This window comes from Hibiscus syriacus, unplaced genomic scaffold, assembly GCF_006381635.1.
Source record: "Hibiscus syriacus cultivar Baekdansim isolate YM2019G1 unplaced genomic scaffold, ASM638163v2 tig00000773_pilon, whole genome shotgun sequence".
Classification (NCBI taxonomy): Eukaryota; Viridiplantae; Streptophyta; class Magnoliopsida; order Malvales; family Malvaceae; genus Hibiscus; species Hibiscus syriacus.
In genome coordinates this window covers 2257002-2265093 of record NW_024061823.1, presented here as the reverse complement: position 1 = coordinate 2265093, position 8092 = coordinate 2257002, and the positions used below count along the sequence as shown (strand labels likewise).

General features: G+C 38.0%; 1 long non-coding RNA gene and 1 pseudogene across 1 annotated transcript; one reads left to right on the top strand and one right to left on the bottom strand.

Annotated features, from left to right (window-relative positions):
* The first annotated feature begins 1455 nt into the window (after nt 1–1455).
* Nucleotides 1456–3122, top strand: LOC120217569 (annotated as a pseudogene).
* A 390-nt stretch (nt 3123–3512) lies between these two features.
* On the bottom strand, nt 3513–5269 carry LOC120217857. The gene is made up of 4 exons (XR_005525198.1): nt 5253–5269; nt 5068–5139; nt 4327–4461; nt 3513–3846 (listed from the first exon to the last, which is right to left on the bottom strand). It is a non-coding gene; the product is annotated as an uncharacterized LOC120217857 (long non-coding RNA).
* Nucleotides 5270–8092: the final 2823 nt, after the last annotated feature.

The following is an 8092-nucleotide window of genomic DNA, read 5'->3' as shown; positions in this document are numbered from 1 at the left end:
GAAGAAGTAGAGGCAAGATTCGTGATAGTTTCCCAATTCCTTCGTTTGTCCGTCCATGTGCTCTGACCATAAAACCCATGAATCTGAAGATGTGCTCTTTCCAGCTAACCTCTACATCGATGTGTAGGTTGGAAAAGATTCTAAGCGATACGTTAACACCATCTTTTCATAGCAGCAGTAACCCTATACAGTTGTCCGATCTATCCACGGAAAGGTAACCTTTCATCTTGGTAGCGAGTCTGATCGACTCTATCTTATTCTTCTGCAACTTGGTTTCCGACACAAAAACAAGCAGTGGGTCCTTCTCGAAGATGAGCCTCCGCAGTTCCGGAACTGTCGATGGGTTCCCAAGCCCTCGATAGTTCCAACATAATATGATCATGGAGATCGGCGGGGCTGCACCTCAGCCTCCGCCGTTAGCATCACATCCCTCGGCAGGCTCGCTTGGGTCTTCTTCCTCGCTTGTTCCAGCACGAGAGTTCATCGTAGACGGTGTAACATTCAGATCTTGCATGCTATGATTCTTCTTATACTTCTTTTTGCCAATGCCTTTGTCGCCTCTTTTGTGTTTCCAGAGCTTGAAGAACCAATTTCTACTCTAACACTTGGATTGGGGTTTTGAGAATTTCCCTCCTCTCTTGTCGATTCTTTAGCAATAGACATGCAGCGGTATACTTTTTGAGTCCGTAGAATGGATCTCATCTTCAGGGTTAGAACTTGAGGATTGAAGTAGGTCTCTCCCCGGGAGCCACGGTTAGCCTCACTTTCCTACGCAGTCTGCCCGAGGCCGAGCTAGTCTCTGTTGGTGTGAGCTTGTTATTGGTCGAGTCGCTGTCGACATATACCACCCTTCAAAATCCTTAAAAAAAGAAAAGAAACATTATGTTATACAATCATTTAATCCTTTTGCAGGTACTTGCAGAGCAACCAGTTTACGGGCACTATCGATGTCCTTGCCAATCTTCCCCTTGACACTCTATATGTAACCTGTAGTAGATCCGTCTTTCGTTTCCTTATAGTGTAAATGACCCTGTATTCTTGACCTTTGTGATAGTTGTTTCTATGTCTCATAGGTATATCTCCAAAACCATTTTCCGGCTGGATACCGGATCAATTGAAAAGCATCGATTTGCAGTAAGCATTTCACTACATTATCAAGTGTTGTGACTTCTATTTTGTATTGAATTTATTTGCAGTTTCGATATGAATAATCTTCGTTACAGGAAGGACGGTAATTCATGGAGCTCGGGGCCTGCACCACCACCTCCACCTGGTACTCCTCCTGCCACTAGAAACAATAGAAATCAGAAATCCGGTGGCAGTAGTTCCCTATCGGATGGTGATTCTAGTGGTGGGGCAGCAAATCAGGGATCAGAGGTGGAGGCATAGCAGGAATAGTAATATCTATCCTTATTGTTGGGGTTTGCTCTTTTGATCAAACTATTTTTTTTTCTCATGTATTGCAGAAATGAGCTTATACAGCCTTCCTCTTCAGTTGACACCGAAATCTTTGAAACAGCTGCTTCGATAAGCCTTCATCCCCCACCTGTTGACCGCCACCAATCGTTTGATGAAGAAGATTTTTCTAAAAAGCCCATTGTTGTTAAGAAAGCTGTTCCAACTCCTAAAAATGTTGCATCATATTCAATAGCAGACCTCCAGATGGCTACAGGCAGTTTTGGCATTGAAAATCTTCTTGGCAAAGGATCTTTTGGCCGTGTTTATCGAGCTCAATTTGATGACGGCAAGGTGTGAATCTCTATAATTTTTCGCAGATAGTTTGTCATTTACTTGCCTTAAGTGTTTTTAAGAATTTTCTACTCAGTACTCACCTGGCTTGTACCTTGTGTTCATACTGACGTAGGTTCTTGCTGGTTTCGAACATCTCCGAGTTGCATCAAACAAATGTCACAGAGCTGGTTGGTTATTGTTCAGAGCATGGACATCACCTACTTGTCTATGAGTTCCACAAAAATGGCTCACTTCATGACTTCCTGCATCTATCAGATGATGACAGCAAGCCTTTGATTTGGAACTCCTGTGTCAAAATCGCTCAGGGGACTGCACGCGCATTAGAGTAAGTCGATAATTTGATTATGGGCAGCAATAGCTATTTTTTCATCTCATTTTCATATCATCACAGCAAGCGGAAGGATTTGCAGCTCATCTCGTTTCTCTTTTTCCCCTTATAAACAGCTAAAGTTGACTCCCCTCTAAGTCGATATTTTGATAATGGGCAACAATGGCTGCATGTTTTTTTCAGGTACTTGCATGAAGGTTGCTTGCTATCTGTTGTTCATAAAAACATCAAGTCGGCAAACATCTTACTAGATGTTGAGCTCAATCCTCGCCTCTCAGACTCAGTCTTGGCAACTTTTATTCCAAATGCAGATCAGGTAAATTTTCGTGATGATGTTACTATGTCGGGATACGGTGCACCTGAAGTTACAATGTCTGGTCACTACTCTCTTAAGAGTGACGTTTACGGTTTCGGAGTGGTTATGTTGGAACTTCTCACCGGACGTAAGCCATTTGACAGGTAACGATTCATCCATGAAGCATTTCCATCGTCCATGTACTAGCATCCTACATAGTTCACCACATTTCTAACTAGTATGCGAAAGTGTTTTAACAGCACAAGGCCAAGACGAGCAATCTTTGGTTCGATGGGCAACACCTCAGCTGCAAGATATCGATGCTCTGTCAAGGATGGTTGACCCCGCACTTAACGGGCTTTACCCAGTTAAATCTCTCTCGGTTTGCAGACGTGATCGCCCTTTGTGTCCAGGTAATGTCCTGGTTGAAAAATGCAGACAGTCCTTTTTCTTGTTTCATCTACATTACATCTTTGATGAATCGGATAAACCCCGGACATTTGTGTGGATGGATGAACATATTCTTACAAATCTGGATTGCTGTAGCATTTAACTGATCTTTTGTTATTGTTTGTTATTGTTTCTCTGGGACAGCCGGAGCCCGAGTTTCGACCTCCGATGTCAGAAGTGGTCGAAGCATTTGACCGATTAGTACAACGAGCAAACATGAGTAAGAGAACCATAGGGTCAGATCAAGGTTCATCTCGTAGAACAGATAAAGCAGTAGCTGACGAAACACACAACTAAATGACTTCAATGGATATCCAGTAGGCGGTTGACCGTTTTAGTGGTGATGAGGACTCGAGATCATAACCATGTCGAATGTTATTGTTTTATGGTAGCTAATAAAATAAACCTCCCCAAACTTTGGATTCAGTTTCAAATCAGGCCAGCACTTTGTAATACGTTGGCAATGTAGTCCAACCCCCTCAGTTCAAAATCTTTAACCGTTGTGTATATGTTAAACTTTAATGTTCCATTTACAATCAGAACAGGAAGTAGCAGATATCACTTAAAGGGGGGAAAACACCACAAATATTTCCTTTTCAAAGATTTAATTGCATTCACTGGACAACATTAAGTGACCACAAGGAGTATATAACAACAATGCCAACTGAATCAGTACTCGTTCAGCTAAAACTACGTAATTATGCACACTATTTCTGAATCCACTTCCTCGGTATTCAAAAGTAACATGCTAGATCCTTATTTATCCTTCCTATCTTCATTCCCTAAAACATATTTCCCTGTGTTCAACGGTAAGTGCATTATATCTTCATCATATTGTTGTCACAGCCCCAATAGATGACAGGAAAAAATATGTTCATTACACCAAATCTCTGCACTTCAAAACATCATTCTTGTTCAAACTAAAACTATTGCATATATGTGAGATAGCTTGTTCACTAAGATAACCATCATCATGTCCCTGGTTAATAAGGTCCTCCAACTCCTTTGATGGCTCCAACACCTGTTCCATTGTATCGATAATGAAAATATAACATTTAAACGAAAATGATTAGCATCAAGGCTACGTTATTGACATCTCTCTTAAAGCTATGCATCGCCAAGAAGAATTACAAGCTAAACCATTCAAGGATCATTGAGTAAATGAGACTGACAACGAATAAAATGAACTTTTGACATTCTTTTGATATAAAAATGGCTGGTACTGAGAAATCTTTGTAAAGATGCAGCACTGAACATGATAACCAAGTTATTATTTGATTATTTATCGACTTTACTTTGCTAAACACCAATTAACTAAAAATATTATTATTAACACTGAAAAATGATGACAGGTAAAATGGAAAACCTAAATAGAACATACTCGCTGTCGGAGGTAATCGAGCTAACGGAAGTGTAAGAACAACGAAGCAAACATAAACGGAGTAAGATCATATAATCCTGTTATGTCCACTCCATAGTTCAGATTAGCACATGAGCTTACCCATTTGAAACTTGGTAAATTCTTAGTTCCATATTCCGGATCTTTATGCTCAGGTTCATTCCCTGTCCCATTTGAAAATTTTGGGTTTTGAGCGTGGGAGTGATCTGAGACTAGCTGAAGGAGCTTCTCACTTCCCTGCAAAATCAAACAAAGACAAACAACCTTGAGTGAATACTGATACTTCTGAAACTGACGGGTTCAAAATTAGTGATCACGATCAACAATGACACCAAAACTACGGGATCCACATAATGGAACCCCAATGCTCCATTGCTTAAAAACTAAATACTTTCTACCGACCATCTGATTCCTCCCCCCCCCCCCCCAACACACCCATTCAGAAAGATGCAGAACAGACTCCCAGTTCCTCAAGCAAGAAACAACATGCATGCAGCCGAGGAAGCGAAAGATGAATGATGCACACATCGTAGGCATATAAAAAGGTGATGATAGAAAGCAGTGACATGGAAACACGTGAAAAGAAGTAATCTTGCGAATATAAACATGTTTGAAACAGATTATTGTGATATATATGACTCAAGGTGAAAAGATGCAAAAAGATTTTGTGTCTTATCACAGATAGGCATGAACTTCTAAAATTAACTTTTACTATATAGAAGCAGCTTTTACAATAGGTTATGCTAAACTGTTCGTTTCAAATTATCCATGTAAATACACCTCTTAACGACAGTCCCTTTGAAACCACACAAAAGTATCTAACTCTAAGAACATCGAATCCACCTGGAGAGCTCGCCAATGCGAATAAGTGCGAAACAAGACCCAAAAGAATGGGATGTTAGGCAGAGGCAGAACCTGTGAGAAAAGAAGATCGAGTGGGAATGAGACAAAATATAAATGAAAAAAAAATCAAGACACAAACGAGGCTATATAGTAAATGACGGAATCAATTAAAAATAGATACATACAGTAAATGCAGTAGTCATCAACATGGCCAAAGAAAGTCATGAATGAGAAGAACTCATCTGAAGAAGGAAGAAGAAGTCATAATGAGAAGAGCTTGTTCAACCTTTGTTGATATCATCTGAAGAAAGAAGAGAAAGTTCATAATGAGAAGAACTCATCAAGAGTTTATTCAACCTTTGAATGACTCTATCACAGAAAGGAGGTCATCATCATCCCCAGCAGAGAGTTCATAATAAGAAGAAATTATTTGGAGAGAGAGAAGAATTTACTCAATATCTCCATTATAATCAAAGTAAAGTCAAATGGATAAAAATTTTATTATCTTTCATCTTTGCCCTATTCTTGTTAACACAAGAATGAGCAAAGAGGGGCAGCTGAAGATAATATTTTTTATCCATTTTATATTATATTATTATTATTATATTAGTATTATTTATTATTAGCATTATTATTATTATTATTATTATTATTATTATTAGTATTTATTATTATTATTATATATATATTATTATTATTATTATTTAATAAATAATTACAACTGGACCGGCCCAGTTACAATCCAACTAGAACGGTCCAGCCAACCAGAAACCCTAAACAAAGTAAGGTTTCAGCTAGGGTTTCTAAACCCTAGCCACACGCCAGCCGCCTCTGATGCTTCCAGATCCCAGCCGCCGCCTCATGCCAAGTGGTCCAATGGCCCACTGCCGACGCCTCCGCCGCTGCCACGTCCCGAATGAAAGCTCCAGAAGATCAACGCGGCCGTCCACGCCAAGGCTACGGGGGAGTCACCACTGGTAGTCCGGTGACTCACGAAGCCCTCTCTTTGGACCGGTCCGATGACCGCACCGGTGGTGGCTATAAAAGCCACCACCCACCTGCGAGACAAGAGACGGAGAAAAAAGACAGAAAAGAACAAAAAAAAAAAAAAAAAAACAGAGAAAAGAAAACAAACAAACTACCAACGATCTCAGTCAGCATCAACCACAGCAAGGAAAAAGAGAGAAGAAAGACAAAAGCTTACCCTGTCACCGGAGAGCCCCAACGTCGCCGGATCTCACCAAAACTTCAAAAAAGCCGAAGGTATTTTTTGTAGATTTGCTCTGATAGGGATTGTTTTAAGGGAAACAGTCATCGGAACCATCATAATAAGATGGTCCGATCTATCTTTAGGAGTAAAAAATTTTTTCCGGCCACCGGATGCGGTGGCCGGCGGCGAGGTCAACACCGGCGAACGGTTGTCGGCCGGTGTGCTTCTCTCAGTTTTAGAGAGAAGCGAGAATTCTGATTTCTCTCAGAGAAGAGAGAGAAAGGGAAGAAAGAAAATGAGGACTGGCCCTTCGGGCAGCCGATTTTGGGCATTAAATAGCCCTTCCCAAACGACGTCGTTTTGGGGAGGGCTATTCGCGTAATTACGAAATAATTAAACCCCTTCCGCAGTCCTTCATAGTTGTAAATTTTATATTATGGTCACTAAACTGAATTATAATAGTTTTAATTTAGTCTTCGAATTTTAACTTCTTTTATTTAGTCCTTTTTATATATTTAGGATAAATGACAAATTTAATCCTTTAATTTAATAAATAATATTTTAATCCCTAGATTATATTTTAATTTATTTGAATCTAATATCGAATTTTAGATGATTTTATTTTAATCACTAAATAATAAATAAAAAAATAATAATATTTAATCCCTATAGTTTTGATTAATTATGAATTAGATTTTTTAATTTTATTTTTATTGCAATTTAGTCATTTATTTTATATGTTTTAATTTATTGTTTTTAAATATATTGTTTTAATAGAATTATTCTTTATTATATTGTTAAATATTTTGATATATTCATAAATATATATAATAATATTAACTTTTAAATATTTATTTTTAATATCGAAGAAAAGGACAGTCTTAATACAACTGGATGTCCTATTCTGATATTTTAAAATTAAACAATATTATTTAAATTAATATTTATCAATATCAAAGAAAAAGAGCTGTCTTAAGGTACCTAGAAGTTCTTTTCGGATATTTTTAAATAAAAAATATTTTTTATATAATTTTGAAATAATAGAATTATAAATTAAATATATTTTTGAATTTTTAATTTTTAATACTAGAGACAATTTATAATTAAAAAGTACCAATTTTGGGCGTTGTAGGGGTGCTAATCCTTCCCTAAACGTAACCGACCACGAACCCCTTTTTATTATTAAAAAGAACAAATTTTTGGTTATAAAACGCAGATCAGTTCATTTTTTAATTGATGTTTTCTTAAAACTCTTTTAAAAAATAATTTTTAGGTATTCGACCTACCTGATCCAAAAGGTCGATGGCGACTCACAAATTATTTTCAAAATTATTTATTAACATTAATTTCCCCACCAAAATTTAATATTTCGTGCCCGGACGAAAACCGGTTACGACAGCATCCAAATGAAACCTCCCTCGTAGAATAGAAAACGCTCGAACCAATATCCGTGAACCCCATCATCTCTATGGTCTCGTCTATAAAAACGATTGTGATATCAACGGTGGAGTATTAATATGTTTCTGTGAACGTAAGCAACGTAATAACTGATCATTTCTGGAAAGCACCGGTGAAAATGACCTTTACCTCGTTCGTCAATTTATTTTCAAGTAAGAAACCACGTTAAGTCCCTCCTATTAACATACCAACACGATATTCTAAAAAAGAAATTGTAATGACCCTTCGCGTGGAAGTGTGATGGTCTGGAAAGATGACGACTTATCGCATGCATTGTTGCTATGCTCCCTAAAACGTTCTTCCAATTTAACCATGCGTCTTTTTACGATAATATAATCGTCCCTCGTCATAGGCAAC